Source organism: Passer domesticus, chromosome Z (assembly GCF_036417665.1).
Source record: "Passer domesticus isolate bPasDom1 chromosome Z, bPasDom1.hap1, whole genome shotgun sequence".
Lineage (NCBI taxonomy): Eukaryota > Metazoa > Chordata > Aves > Passeriformes > Passeridae > Passer > Passer domesticus.
Window position 1 is genome coordinate 1815861 of NC_087512.1, and position 14713 is coordinate 1830573.

At 49.0% G+C, this 14713-nt stretch overlaps 1 protein-coding gene across 4 annotated transcripts in view; it reads left to right on the forward strand.

Moving 5' to 3' along the window:
* ZBTB7C (zinc finger and BTB domain containing 7C) overlaps positions 1-14713 on the forward strand; it is a 154879-nt gene that overhangs the window by 61695 nt on the left and 78471 nt on the right. The gene's annotated exons all lie outside the window — the stretch shown is intronic.

Genomic DNA, 14713 nt, shown 5'->3' on the forward strand with positions numbered 1-14713 from the left:
ACAGGCTCAGAGAGTGAAAGAGAGGAAAATGTAGAATGAGAAAGAAGGAATACATTCACTATCAGGGCTGCAGTGGGATGTTTTTCCGTATCCATGCAGAATTTGTGGGAATGGGGTGCTCCTTTGGTGCCAAAAGTCATATGCTTTGTGTTTAAACTGCTGCTGTCAAAGCTCGGAGAATAACTAAAACAAAAATGTCACAGGTCAAGTGGATGTTTTCCAATTAACTGGAGCTCAGTATAAATCCTGGGGGAGGAAGTAACCCCACAAACATCCACCAGCCCTGTGTCTGTGTCCCCTGCTCAGGTGCTGGCTGCTGGTGGCAGGTCCTACTGGGACAGTCCTCAGGCAGCATCCCCTCCCCAACAGGTTTTGGTGCACATTTTAAATTCAACAGAATTGGATTCAGATTTGATCTAGGTCAGCAATCAGGAGGGACAGGAGGTTGCTTCAGGTGAGCATGGAAGGTGAGTGAACACCTGCCTGTGAGGAACTTGGGCTGGAGGCTCATCCTAAGCCCCCTGCAACACATCTTCAGCCAGGGCTGGTGTTTGCTGCTCTAAATTCAGCAGTTTTGGGTAGGAAACACTCCGGGGGAGCATCAAGGCAAATGTGTCTCTGCCACTGCTGCACGTTGCTCCTTGCAAAGTCCCCCCCGAGGTTTTGGTGCTCTTCCCTGAGTTGTAGCCTGAAAATAGGGATAGATAAAGGCAAAGTGTTCTGGGAGCCATGCCAAGCCAAGGCACTGAGTTGTTAAGAGATCTGTATCTCAATAACAGATTTTTTTGGTCTTTATCAGCCTTTAAGACAAAATACGGCATTTTCAGGAGCAGATTGGGATCATCCTAAGGAATGGAGCTCTCCTTTTAAAATTGTATTGCTTTAATAATAATGATAATAATAATAATAATGATAGTGATAATAATAATAATAATAATAATAATAATAATAATAATAATAATAATAATAGTACTATTTCTGCAGTGAAGCCATATATGAGAATGTTATTTGTGTAGGAACTGGAAATGAACCTGAAATGATCAGCGTATTTTTTAAAGGCACTTTACAAGTCATTTGGCACTGGAAAAGGTAAAACTATCCATCAAAGCAGGGCTTGGGGATAAAATAATTAGAAATCACACAACCATAGCAAAGGAAGATTAGTGCTAAAATTAGAAGCCATAAAGTTGTTTTTAGATTAGGCTGGAATCTGGGCAGGCTGCTTTATTGTAGCCTGTTACTTTAAAAAATGTAGGATGAGAGGTGTGAATTGTCTGCATGTGGTCGTGTCCCAGTGGAAATGCTATTGTGAGTGTAAGGTGGGATGATCCATGAGGTGAATTTCAGGGACATCCTTAGGGGATGGAAGTACAGTCCCATGTGAAAGGTGACCAGCTGCTGAAGGAGCTGGGTTCTGTGCTGAGCTCTTCTCCACAAGGGTGTCCCCGTAAGTTTGGTTTGCTCCTAGATTTGTTTCAGGGTTGTAGTGGCCAAATATCCACATTGCATCCAGAAAAGGCGGTGGGATGGCTGGAATTGAGAATTTAGACTGGAATTTCCACCCACAGGTGGGGTGGGTGTGAGCTGGAGCTGCTGTGGTCCCCAGACCTGAGCTGTGCCCTTGGGTCCAGACAATGCATCAGGTGGGCACAGCCCATGGAGCTTCATCACTTTGCTTTCCTGCTGGACCTCCTCAGGCATGAACAGGAATGAATCCTCTGTCAAACACAAAATTGATCAGAGGACAGACCAGGAGATCTTGGGGTTTTCATCCTCCACAAGAGAAGGCTCCAGGGACACCTGAGAGCCCCTGCCAGGACCTAAAGGGGCTCCAGGAGAGCTGCCCAGGGACTGGGGACAAGGCATGGAAGTACAGGACAAAAGGGAATAGTTTAACAGCAGGAGGAGAGATCCAGACTAGATAGAAGGAAGGAATTTTTTGTGATAAAGGGGGTGAGGCCCTGGTGCAGATTTCCCAGAGAAGTGGATGCTCCATATATAAATCCCTTCAGGAAAAAGGGTCTTGGTACTAAAGCCCTTCTGGTACAGCTGGAAGGGTGTAACATGAGCAACAGGTTGGAGGACAAGGTCGGGCACATCCAGGTGTTTTCACAGAGGAAGATGTCAAGTAGAGATCCCTTCACCCAGAGAAACATGACTTCTTCAGGGCTGATGCCTTTAGATTTGGAGTGGGGGATTTCTGGTATAGAAACCCAAACTTTGTGGGGTGTGCTGCCTAAATATGGAGATTAGGTGTACCTCTTCCCCTGTCCCTGCAGAGGTACCATGTGAAGGGGTCTCAGGTTCCCTGCTGGCTGGGAAGCACCAGCCCTGTTGTGACCACCCACAGCATCTTTCCTGCACGTGCATTTCCCAGTGCCTGCAGGGGAAAAGTGGAGTTGAGCAGACTGCCTGCTCCCCCCAGCACACTCCCTGCTGTGCCTCCAGCTCAGTGAAAGCAGGACAACTCCTCATCGACTCTTTGTAGCCCGAGAACAGAGCCTTGAAAAAGTCCAGCAGCAGGAACTTTACTAATTCCAACTAATGACTCCGAAATACTGACTGAGGGGAACAATTGTGCATCATCAAAAGTCGCAGACAAAAGAAATGCAGTGCATTGTAATAGCAAACGAAGCTGAATCTGATCTGATGGAGCACCTTTCATATTCCAAGCGTTTCAAAGCCCTTGGCAGAGTAATGAGCTGCATGCTGACAGCAGGGCCACTGGACTGGGCTTTATGTGACCAACAATAGCCAGCACAGTTGTTGGCAGAGGACTGCTCGTGGTGGGAGAGGGGACGGATGGTGGCTGGCATGTTGGGGCTATCCTGTGCTTGCCTGGTTTTTTTAGTTCTCTTGGATCTCTGGGTCGTGTTTGGGTGGGTGGTGGAGGTGACCAGGCAAGATATGTTGGTCTTTCTTAAAGGGGGCTTAGGAGAAAGATGCAGACAGAGTTTTTAGTAGGCCTGTAGTAAGAGGGCAGGCATTGATAGTTTTAAATTAAAAGCAGGGAGATTCAGACTTGGTATAATGAAGAAAGTCTTTATGATGAGGGTGGTGAGGCCCTGGCCCAGGGTGCCCAGAGCAGCTGTGGCTGCCCCTGGATCCCTGGCAGTGCCCAAGGCCAGGCTGGACAGGGCTTGGAACAGCCTGGGACAGTGAAAGGTCTCCCTGGTCCTGACAAGGGGTTGGAACTGGATATTAAGGTCCCCTCAATCCAAACCATTTCAGGATTCTTATTTAAGAGGGGTGGAGAAACACGTTCTGACACACATGAGGATCCCTTGGTGCAGCTGAGAATAGCCCTTGGCCTCCCAGGTCACCATCCAGCCCTCTAATCTTGTGGTGCCCGTGACAGTTTCATGAAGGCCCACATACAACTTCAGCTCTTTAATTTTAGCTAAGCCAGAATAGCACTGGTGCAGCTGTGGGAACAGATATCTTAGTCTTCAAACTATTCCTGTGGCAGGGAAGTTTCTTGCCAGTTGCGAGGAGAGGAAAAGGTTAATTGCATTTTTTTTTCCTTTTTTCTTTCCTTTTTTTTTTCCGAAGAGGAAATAAATGTACCTACCCCACCCTAAGGGGACAGCACAAATCTGTCAGCCCTTTTTGGGTGGGGGCAGGCAGCTGGGCTGTGTTAAGGAAGTCACCTTGGGGAGGGAAGGGGGTTGTGGCATGGGTGGGGGGCCTTGGCTGCCTGCCCCGAGCTGCAGGCAGAGAGGGGGCTGTGGTGCTGGGCTGCATTAGACAAGGATCCAATGCTGTCTGCAGAGCCCTAGAATTGCAAAATGGTTTGTGTTTAAGGGACCTTAAAGCCCATCCAGTGCCACCAGGGACACCTTCCACTGTCCCAGGCTGCTCCAAGCCCCTTCCAGCCTGGCCTTGGACACTGCCAGGGATCCTGGGGCAGACACAGCTGCTCTGGGCACCCTGGGCCAGGGCCTGCCCACCCTCCCAGCCACCAATTCCTGCCCAACATCCCAAAATGTGTGCCTGCCCTCTGGCAGTGGCAGCCATGGCCTGTGTGCTGTCCCTGCAGGCCTTGTCCCCAGTGCCTGGCAGGGGCTCTGAGCTCTCTCTAGAGCCATGGGACTTCTCATAAATTAATTTCACCCAGGGTTGCAAGAGAAGATCTGTACATGAGCCTGGTTTGGAGTTAGAAAATATGCTGAGGGCTGAAGGAGACTCAGACCCTGTCCTGTGTGACCCAGGTCCTTCAGTAACTCCTCCCTGCTAACCAAGACCACCAGATTCCAGCAGCTTCACGGCTTTCCTGGAGGAGCACGTGGGTTGGTGTTGGGTTTGCTGCATCACCCCCATCCCAGCAGTCAAGGGAGGGTGGGAAGCTAAGCTGCTTTGGAAGCCTGGATCCTCCTCACTCCATCTGTGTTTCTGTGCACTCCAACTGGGTCGGGCTGGTGCCATGGCAAGACTTCTTCTTGCAGACAGCAGTCTTGCAGGCTGTCATCCTGCAGCAGGGGCTTGATGGTGTGCAGATGGATTTGCTTTCCTGTTTTCCTTCCTGTCAGCCTCGTGCTGAGGCTGGCCAGCCCTGCTTCCCGAGCAGGAATATCTCAAGAGGCCAGCTCACCATCTCCATCATGACCCAACCTCGTGTAGGTGTTCTGTTTCCACTTCTGAATCAATGCCCAAAGGAATTATAAGGAACCAACATTCTGAGTTTCTTGGGGAGCTGCTTGCAATAAAAAAATACACAGAGCCTATCCAAATTTTTATTTTTGTGGTTTTATATCAGCAGGGCTGGTGTGAGCAACCTGTGCTCATCATTTTCTGAGCGTAGTAGGAGGTAAATCAGCTCTGGGGGCTCAGAGAAGGAGCAAGGGAAGGTGGAGTTGATGTTGGTCCTGGTGGTGTGTTTGAGGTGGATTTACATCCTTACACTTCTCCAGAGGGACGCTTTGCCCATGGTTCTCATTTCAGCTGAGTGTTGTGGTACAGACAGGAGGGAAGACGTTAGGAAGGGAAATGTTGGGTTTATAATTCCAAGCCAGCACTGTTTGGTCCAGGAGAGCATCAGTGGAGCCTGAGTGCTGTTTCCCAGAGGAGGGGTGGATCTGCTGAGCCTGTGCCTCCCTGTGGGGCTGTGGAACAATGCTGTGCCCAAAGGTGAGCCACAGCCCTGGGGCAGAGGGGACTCTCACTGCCCCCTCTGGCACAGCTCCAGGGCTAGGGGCTCATCTGGATTCTGCCAAATAGGCTTCCTTGCCTCCTGTCTGGGATTCACCATGTGTCTGAGCTTTTAATATCACTTCACTCTCCCTCCCTACATCCCATGCCCCTGTCCCAGATGTATTTGTTTAAGTGGCTTTAATTAACTTACATTTTCCTGTGCGTGACAGCTCCTCGAGGCTTTGGTAGCTGTTTTCTGTCCTTCCACAGTTGTCACTGACATGTAGCACTTTCCCTGCAGACCAGCTTTCAAGCCTACCGCGTTCTTCCCTTTCTCTGCGGAATTATTTTAACATACTGAAGGGAATTGTTTCCATGTGAGCATAGTTGCACACTCTCAGTTGATTATTAGGTGTGATTTTCCTGATCCCTGCTGGTATCTATGAGGATTTTGAGCAAGGAAGCCAGAGTGGCGTAGGATGATGGCTCAGGTCAGATAGATTTATCTTCACGAGTGACAAGACTGATAACTCTGGAGTGGCATGGCTACAGGTGTTATCATTTGGGTGTCTCCTCAAGAGTGAAGGTTAATGTCTTGCCACTACTGATCCATCACAGTGTTATCTGCAGGATTTACAGGTCTTCTCCTGCTTTTCCAGCAGCAGCAGGTCCAGTTTTCTGGAGCTCTCAGCTGTGTGCCTGCTCCCTGCTTGCAGCAGCCATAGGGATCATGTCAGCAAGCCCTTGCTCTCATGGATTTGTTTGGAATCAAAGTCAGGGGTAATTCCTGCCTGTCACTGCATGGTTTTATGCTTCCCCAAATGGTCTGGGGGAAGCCCAGGGGTTCAGTGCTCTGCCAAGGGGAGCCATCAGAGGATGGGTTGGGTTGGAAGGGACCTCAGAGCTGATCTCTTCCACCCCCTGCCAAGGGCAGGGACACCTTGCACTATCCCAGGCTGCTCAAAGGCATCAGGCAGGTGAAGGCAAGGCAAGCCTTGATCCTTTCTTCCTGAGGATCACCCAAGAAATCTGACCAGGAGGATGGAAAAAAGCAAGGAGGGACTCAGATCTGAACTAAAATCTCCCAGGGAAAAGGAAAAAAAAGGAAGAGCAATAAATCCAGCAAATTAAAATGAAAAGGCAGCTAACATGAGTGACAATTGTACAGCATCAGATAACGCTGCATCCTGAATTCCAGTGGGATAGGAAATATGAAGCAAAAATCACTCAGGTGCTTCTAGATAGCGATAAGGAAAGCAATTCCCATTTACCGGCAGAAATAAAATAAGAGGTCGTGATAAACCCTCCATGACTAGACTGGATTAGGGCTCTGGCTGTGAAAATTCATTACAGGCATGCAAAAGAATGCGTATCGTGCCAGCTAAACTGACTACAAACACCATTTATTTGGAGAAGAGACGATTCAGTCAGAATAAATAGATTTCTTTCAAAGGGAAGGGAGGGTGATCTGACACAAATCTATATTCCTTCCTTGTCATTTATTATGCAAATAAGTCTCACACCTCTCTAAGACATGAGGGATGAGTTTCTGTTGGAGTTTTATGTTGGAAGAATAATCTTAAACTGCTCCAAGGACTCCAGGGCCAGGCTGGGGTTTCTTGCCCACAGTGGCAGGAGATGCTGATTTCAGGAGGGGTTCTGATGGCAATGAGGGTCGTGCAGCTTGGTCAGATGTTTTCAGATTTCCCATAAACAAACCCATTCCTTCACATTTTTTCTTATTATTCGTGGTGTTTTACTTAGGATTATTTTATTTTATTATTTTATTTTTGCTCTGTTCTATTCTATTCTGTTCTAGAGTCATAGAATCACAGAATGATTTGGAATGGGAGAGACCTTAAAGATTTTCTAATTCCACCCCCTGCCATGGGCAGGACACCTCCTACTATCCCAGGTTGCTCCAAACTCAATCCAGCCTGGCCTTGGACACTTCCAGGGATGGGGCAGTCACAGTTTATGTGGGAAACTCCTTTTCTTGTATTTTCTAGTATTTTGTTTTACTTTATTTGCCCATTCTCTGTAGGAATGACTATATATGGGGGTCATGAGCAGATGAGAGCCTGTGGTGTATTATCCATCCTTGTCTTCAGTTCTCTTTTTTTGGCATCATCACCCATTAAAGCTGCATCACTCTGCTGGGCTCAGTGGAGCAGGACACGTTTGAGGTTCAGACTTTGAGGTGGTTGTAGGTGGCAGCAGAAGCACTTAGCCTGATGTGCAGGGACCGAAATATGACCTAACACCTCCTGTTCTAGCAATTACATCTCTCAGGATGCTAATTTTAGAAAGGGAATTGAGCTGGCAGGGGCCACAAACAGTGGATGAAACCCTGATGCTCCGTTTGGCAGAGAGAGGGCTGAGCCAGTGTTAAAAGAACAAAAAACAACAACAACAAAAAAATGAAAGAAAAAAGTACCTCCAAAAGTTTTTTTTTCCCTGACAAGGATGTTGTAATTTTTGTAGTTGTGTTTTGGAAAAACTCCTGATGAATTGTGTGGTCCTGAATTATATATGTGTGAACAGAGCTCCAGGGGGAAATCCTGACTCACAAATCCATCAAGCTCCCATTTCTGAGGTGGACTCTGAGCATGACTCAGGACATCTTCTCTCTAAGAGAAGTGGGTCTTCTCTCTAAGGCAGCATGGAAGTCAGGATGCTTGGGGAGCAGAAGGATCCAGGTGAGACATTGTGCAGTTGTTGGAGACCCAGAGAACCTGGGTGTAGCAAAAACACACTCAAAGGACTTCCCTAAATGTTTGATCCCAGATCCTTCTCTGTCACAGCCAGTCAAGGTATTTCTGCTGCTGGTGATCTTGGGAGAAGATAGGATGGCTTATGATGGGAGCAAAGGGACAGGGGACAGGTCCTTGGATGAGCAGCAAGGACTGAGCCACCAGCTTCTGCTGCAGCCAAGGAGGAGGACAGTGCACCATGCTGGTGTCTTACTTCTCCAGGGATAGTTTACACTTGTGTTTTGCCCTCAGCATTTCTCTGGTGCTGGGCTGGCCGGGCTCTTGCAGCACTCTGGAGAGATTCTGCTAATGGGATCTGACCTGATGGCACTGCATGCTTTAAGTAAATTAAACGCAGCTGCTAGGAAAATCCAGTAACCTTAACAGCACCACGGCTCTGTTGTCTGCATTGTAATTACAGTGGCAACCACTGGGAAGTTCTACTTTCTGGTTTATTTTAAAATAACTTCTGAGCCACCCTTTGATCAACTACTTCATCCCCAAGTCCTGCCTGTCCTCTCTCAAAGTTTAACCCTTGCTGTATCTTTAAGCATCTGTGTGGTCCCGCTTTCAGTCAGTCACAGAGGCAAGCAGCTGATTGCAAAAAATTACTTTTCTCCCCAAATATATCCTGTAATTTTTGAGCTGAGGGAGAATTTTAAGCCAAAGCTTACAGGGTGCATGCAGACTGCAGACAGTGAGTAGAGTTTTATGGCTCCTGGGGAAGGGCATCTTGAAATATGCATCTTTTTCTTATGCTTCATCCAAAATCCTTTGTGCCCTGCAGAGAAATGGGTTTTCTGTCATAGTGACAACACCAAAAGGACTTAGATTTATGTAGAAGGCAAAATTAGGAGCCTAATTAGTTTTTTCCCTTGTCAGCCCTTGAGTGCAACCCATGCTGCAAAAGCAAGTGGTCAGCTCATGGCCCGGGCATAGCTGCGTGCTCCTTCCCTGTGTTAAAAACTCACACCATCTTCTCTGTAGGAGCTGCATGGGCTTACATGTCTGAAGGACACCAGGATTAGGGAAATGGCTTGGGGTGTTCCATCAGAGCCTTCCAAAGGGCATGAACAAGCTATGTTTTAAGCATGTCCCAGTGCAAGGAGGTTGGCTCAGCATCGTGGGGTGCCGGTGCCACCTCGATGGCAGCGTGCTCAGGGTGCCTCAGCTGCTGCACCTCAGATCATGTTGTATTTGGTTATATAATCGTAGTTTGGTTTGGGTTGGAAGGGACCTTTAGAGGCCACCTGATTCCATCCCCCTGCCATGGGCAGGGACACTTTCCACTGTCCCAGGCTGCTCCCAGCCCCATCCAGACTGGCCTTGGGCACTGCCAGGGATGCAGGGGCAGCCACAGCTGCTCTGGGCACCCTGGGCCAGGGCCTCAGCACCTTCATTATAAACTGTGGCTCTGGCCACCCTTCATCCTGCTGGGCATGGGATGAGCTGTCTCACAGAGATCTGAGGGTATATTTTCCATCTTGTTTTCCGGCCTGATTCCTTCTCTTTGCATCCAGGCTGCCCAGGACAGGCAGATCCCAGCTGTGGTGCCCTGCTCTGCTCTCCATCTACTGTCAGCAGCACGTTGATGTGTGTCTGCCTTGGAGAGCAAAGAGGGTGCCTGTGCATGTGATTTGGGTGAAAACACTGGCTGAGTGTGATTGAGGTTGTAAAGTTTATGAGATTCTGCATTTTATGGTAAATTTTAAATTGACACTGCAATCAGGAGCATTAGGGTCTGTAAAGGAAAGTCGGTGTGATGTGTTGCAGAGCACAAGGTGGTAATTTCCTCTCTTATATTGATCCTATCAAAGGCAAAGAATGAAGCAGCTGCTTCTTGGAGGATTGGTTTTTTAATGCATTCATTTTATGTAATTTGTGGAGTATTATTTATTATGTGGGATTTTCCCCCCCTTTGCTGCCTTACCCTCTCCCCCCATTTCTAGAAGGGTGCAGCACTGTCTTACCTACACTTCTCACCTGTGGATTTCAAAATCACCTTTCCAACCACAGCTGATGCTGCTGTTTCCATTTTCACACAGGAAGGGGAAAACTGGGCATTGGAGACTGGAAAGGATGTCAGCCCAAAGATGCAGCCAGGTCACTCCTTCTGAGCACGATCCACACACTCAATTCTTTCCGAGCTGGGAGGGATGATCTGTCTCAGGGCAGGTTTTTTTTTTTTTCTGGAAGAAACAGACCCTGGCAATTAAAAAAAAACCAGCAGCAATAATCCCAAACACTCTCCTAGGCAATGAAATGTCCATGTGTGCCAGGGCATGGTAGAAATGCTTTTTCAGAGCATGTTTTCCATGTGGGATTTTCTGCAGGGGCGTGGGTGACTTGGCTCCTGTGACTCTAGAGGGCATCTCCAGGGCACTGCCCTGTTTGAGGCAACAAAGGCTTTCAGTGAAGCTCAGGAAGAGTCTGTGGAAGTCAAAGACTCTTTAGAGCATGTGAAGGGAATGGGCAGAGGCCTGTGGGAGGAATTTGAGTGTCACCTGGGTATGAAAGGAGATGTGAGATGAGCTCTTCCCCAGGCTTGGACCCATTACAGCTGAATCACAGCAAAGGCTTGTTTTAATGATGTTTGGTTTTCAGATATGCCAAGAAGATTTAAAAAGAACTGATTGCAAAAGTCATGGGCATTTTAAAGTAACATTTGATGGGGATTTCTTGAAGATGCTGTAATACAGTCTACTGTAGAAGCATCTGCTTCCCAGATTAACAGAGGGTTTGCAAACAGCAGTTGGGAGGCAACCTCCAAGACTATTTCAAAACTGCAGAACAGATTTGGTGAATGATTTATGACATGGATTTGCATATCAGTTGCTCTTTCTCCTTTCTTTGTCAAATTTACTTGTTTCAGTCCTATTATGCACAAGCACTGGAACTGTCCTGGAAGTGTGGATGTGCCAGGATTGTGCTGCTCATCACAGCAGGGGCCTGAGAGTGCAGAGCTGCAGGGCATCCCCATCCCATGCAAATAGGTTTTATTTAGGAGCTGTTGAAACTTAGACCAGGAGCTGGAGGTAGGCTGCAGTGGCAGATAAAAATATTAACTTGGTGCTCAGTCTCCTTTTAGGGTCAGTGGATGTTTGGCCAGTGGAGTCTGGAGGGTGTTTCACACCCCAGAAGAGATACTGAAGTTTGAGTAACTGAATGGCTCACCAAACACCCAAAATGGTGCCAACTGCATCCCCATGGGCTGCAGTAAGAGCTGGGGCAGCCACCACACGTGTAGCCACAATTCAGCTGCTGGCCAGAAGTGTCCATTTCTACCCTAGGACACATTGCTGAGTCTCCATCTGCCACTCAGGTGGGATGCAGCTCCAGGGTTTTGCCTGGCAAGGCCAGGCATAGGTCTGGGATACCTTAAGGAGTCCAGTGTAACAATGAGAACCTGCATTAAGGCAACTAAAACCAGGATTTGTGTGGGCACCCCCCTGAAATGCCTTAGCTGGGGCTGAACCCTTCCTGGTGTGCCAGGGACTGGTGTGGGTTTATCAGGCTGCTCCTGGGAGTCCCCTCCTGGGCTGGACACGGGGAGGGCATGCCCATGGTCTGTGCTGGCTGTCAGTCCAGGGCAATCCTGTGCTTCAGGTGACATAAATTCCAGCTGCTGGCTGGTCAGGGTTAGAGCATGCATGGCAGCCTTGGAAGGCCACTGGAAATATGTGAGGGCTGTTCCCTGGAGAAATCTCTGGTGTCCTCAGCATGGACCTGGACCTGTTGGAATGTCCAGAGATGCTCCAGGGGCTGGAGCCCCTCTGCTCTGGAGCCAGCCTGGCACAGCTGGGGCTGCTCCCCTGCACAAGAGAAGGCTGCAGGGACACCTGAGAGCCCCTGCCAGGGCCTAAAGAAGACTTAGAAGAAAGATGGGGACAAACTTAACAGGATGTGTTACCACAGGACAAGGGGTGATGGTTTTAAACTGAAGGGGAATGTGTTTAGATCAGTTATCAGGAAGGAGTTTTTCACAGTGGCTGTGGTAAAACACTGGCACAGGCTGCCCAGAGAAACTGTGGGTGCCCCAACCCTGGAAACACTCAAGGTCAGGCTGGACAGGGTCCTGAGCCACCTGGTCTAGTTGAGGATGTCCCTGCTCATGTCAGGGGGGTTGAACTAGATGGCCTGTGAAGGTCCCTTCCAGCCCAAAGTGCCCTGTGATTGTGTGAGAAAGGCTGTTTCTTCATGTGGGCTTAACCTCAAGGGCAGGGCAAGCATTCCACATCACCAGTATATTTGGGAATTGTCTCTCCCAGCCCAGCAGCTCATCCCAGCCAGGTGATGGGGAGGTCAGTGTGCCGAAGAGGGGCAGAAGCTCCACTGCTGGGGACACATGGTGAGAGAAAGAGCCCCGTGAGCGAGCTGACGTGGCACATCAGTGATGTATTCAGGGAGGGTAGTTAGAAATCTGAATGTCATCTGCAGGAGGGCACGTTTGAGTCATTCTGCAAACCACCCCAAGAAGCTAAAAGGGACCTTGTGGCTGAAGGGGAAGCCACAGGCAAGCCTGGTTGATTTGTAGCTTCTCATCGCACGTGCGTTTTGGGAATGGAGAATGAAGCCTGGGCTGCCCTCAGCAGTGCCCATCCTATTTTGGAAACTGCTGCAAGAGCACCAGGGCATCTTCTGGTTCAGAGGGTGGATCATAAGTGTGTTTATTCACAGCCATTTTTCTTCTTGGAGGTTGATGAAACTGTGATTCAGGTGCAGCCTTTTCTTAGCCCAGGAACTCCCATTTGTTGCCCCATGAGAATTCTTCTGTGCCTCAAACAGTGATTTGAATTGTTTTAGGTGGAATCATAGGATCACCAAATCATTTAAGTTGGACAAATGCTCCAAGAGCATCCAACCTCCAAGAGTCCAACCATGCCCCCATCTCTGCCAAGGCCACCACTGACCCCTGTCCCCAGGTGCCATGTGCATATGGGTTTTAAATCCCTCCAGGGATGAGGACTCCACCACTGCCCTGGGCAGCCTGTGCCGTGGCTGGACAGCCCATTCTTTGAAGGAATCTCTCCTCATATCCCGTCTCATCCTGCCCTGGCTCACCTTGAGGCCATTCCCCCTTGTCCTGATGCTTGTGAGAAGACACCAACCCCACCTGCCCACAACAGAGTGTTGCTTTGCAAGCTGAGCTCCCCTTCCTCTGGGGAGCAGCTGCAGTGAAGGACCTGTGGGGAGAAGGAGGCTTTAGGCAGAATTTAGAGCTGAAACCCAACATTTCTCAGGGGAAACGTGGTGCCAGCCCCTGCCCTGGTGCTGGGGGAGGTTTTGTGTTGAGCCAAGCAGAGCTCAGGAGCTCTGCCATGAAGCCAGGATTCATTGCAGGGTTTTTGCAGCCTACACTGTGAATTTTGCCCTAAACAAAGATGATGTTGCTGGCCCAATGTGGGCATGTTGACCTGCTTTAAGCTATTTGCCTGTTGTTGGTCACTTTTGGCTGTTGAGTGGCAAACAAGCCATTAGTCCAGGACAGAGGTGGCTCCTTGTGGGTTAATGAACTGAACAGGGCCCTGGCTAAGGAAGGAGGTCCTGCTGGAGGGTTACAGCAGCTGGATGCTCTGGAAAGCACATGGACTCACTGGCTGCAGGGAAGTTCTCAGGGCTGATTGTGGTGGTCTGCAGCCACTCCATGCCTCACCACTCACATGTGCTCCATGGATGTCCTCAGGCTGGTGGTTGTAGACACGTGAGGAGGAGAATTAGGGGCTATCACAAAGGCTACCCTTCATGGTTTTGCTCTGTTCCTTGAGTGTTTGTGCAGAGCAGTAATTTACCAGTGCAATAGGTTGGGTAGGGTGATCAGAGCCTGCTGGTTTCTCCATCCTGACATCCAGGTGGCAGCCTGCCTTGGAAAATGTTATTGACACTTCCCCATGAAAATAATGAGAATCTCATAAAGGCTGAATCAAGATCATTGTCTCTTTGTAAAAGCTGGGAGAGGAATCCCATTTGCCTCCTTGTGTCATGAGTAATGGGAAATGGTGCTGGTGGACCCTGCACTAGTAAACCCATTCAAGGGCTGCCTGGAGAAGAAAAAGAGATGCTTGGGTGATTGATTCAGTCAGGAGCCTCTTGGGGAGGCAGAAGGCATTGTGTCCATCTCCAGCTGTCCCATGATAACAAATGTCTCCTTGCTCATCAAAGATTGGATGTGGCACTTGATGCCATTGCTTAGTTGAGGTGTCAGGGAACGGGTTGGACTCGATCTTGAAGGTCTCTTCCAACCTTGTGTGATTCTGTGATTCTGTAATAGAGAGACTGCACACAATGAGTGGCTGTTCCTCTCTTTGTACACCACTAAGCCTTGGCAGAGAGATCCTGTTTCATTTGCAGCTTCCATGAGTAGGAGGGCACCTCTTGACCCTGGCCAGAACTCAGGTACAAACCCAGGTTCAAGGACAGATGTGAGCTGGTGGTGCCATTTTAGGAAAAATACCCCAGCTTATGGCTTCTTTGGCATGCAAACAGTGCATTTCCATCTGGCTGCTGAGCCACAGGAGCATCTTCCAGCTGAGCACTACTGCATTGTATTCCCAGTGTTGTAATAGCCACAATGGTCTTCCTCCCTGCCCTCACCCAGGAGAAGGCCTGAGTCAGCCCTCCAAATTGTCCTAGAGGACCCTGTTGATGTGGTGGCTACCTGCTAGTGGGGGTCTCACACCTTGAGGTTATTCTGAAGTGGGGTAAAGCACCCCAAAACATCCTTCTGCCAATCTCCTTCATCAGCCCTGAGCCCAGCCAAGCTGCTGGGCCTCCACATGGAGGTGTCACCTTCTGCAAATGCAAGCCCCCTCTCTCCATCATTTGGAAGTTCA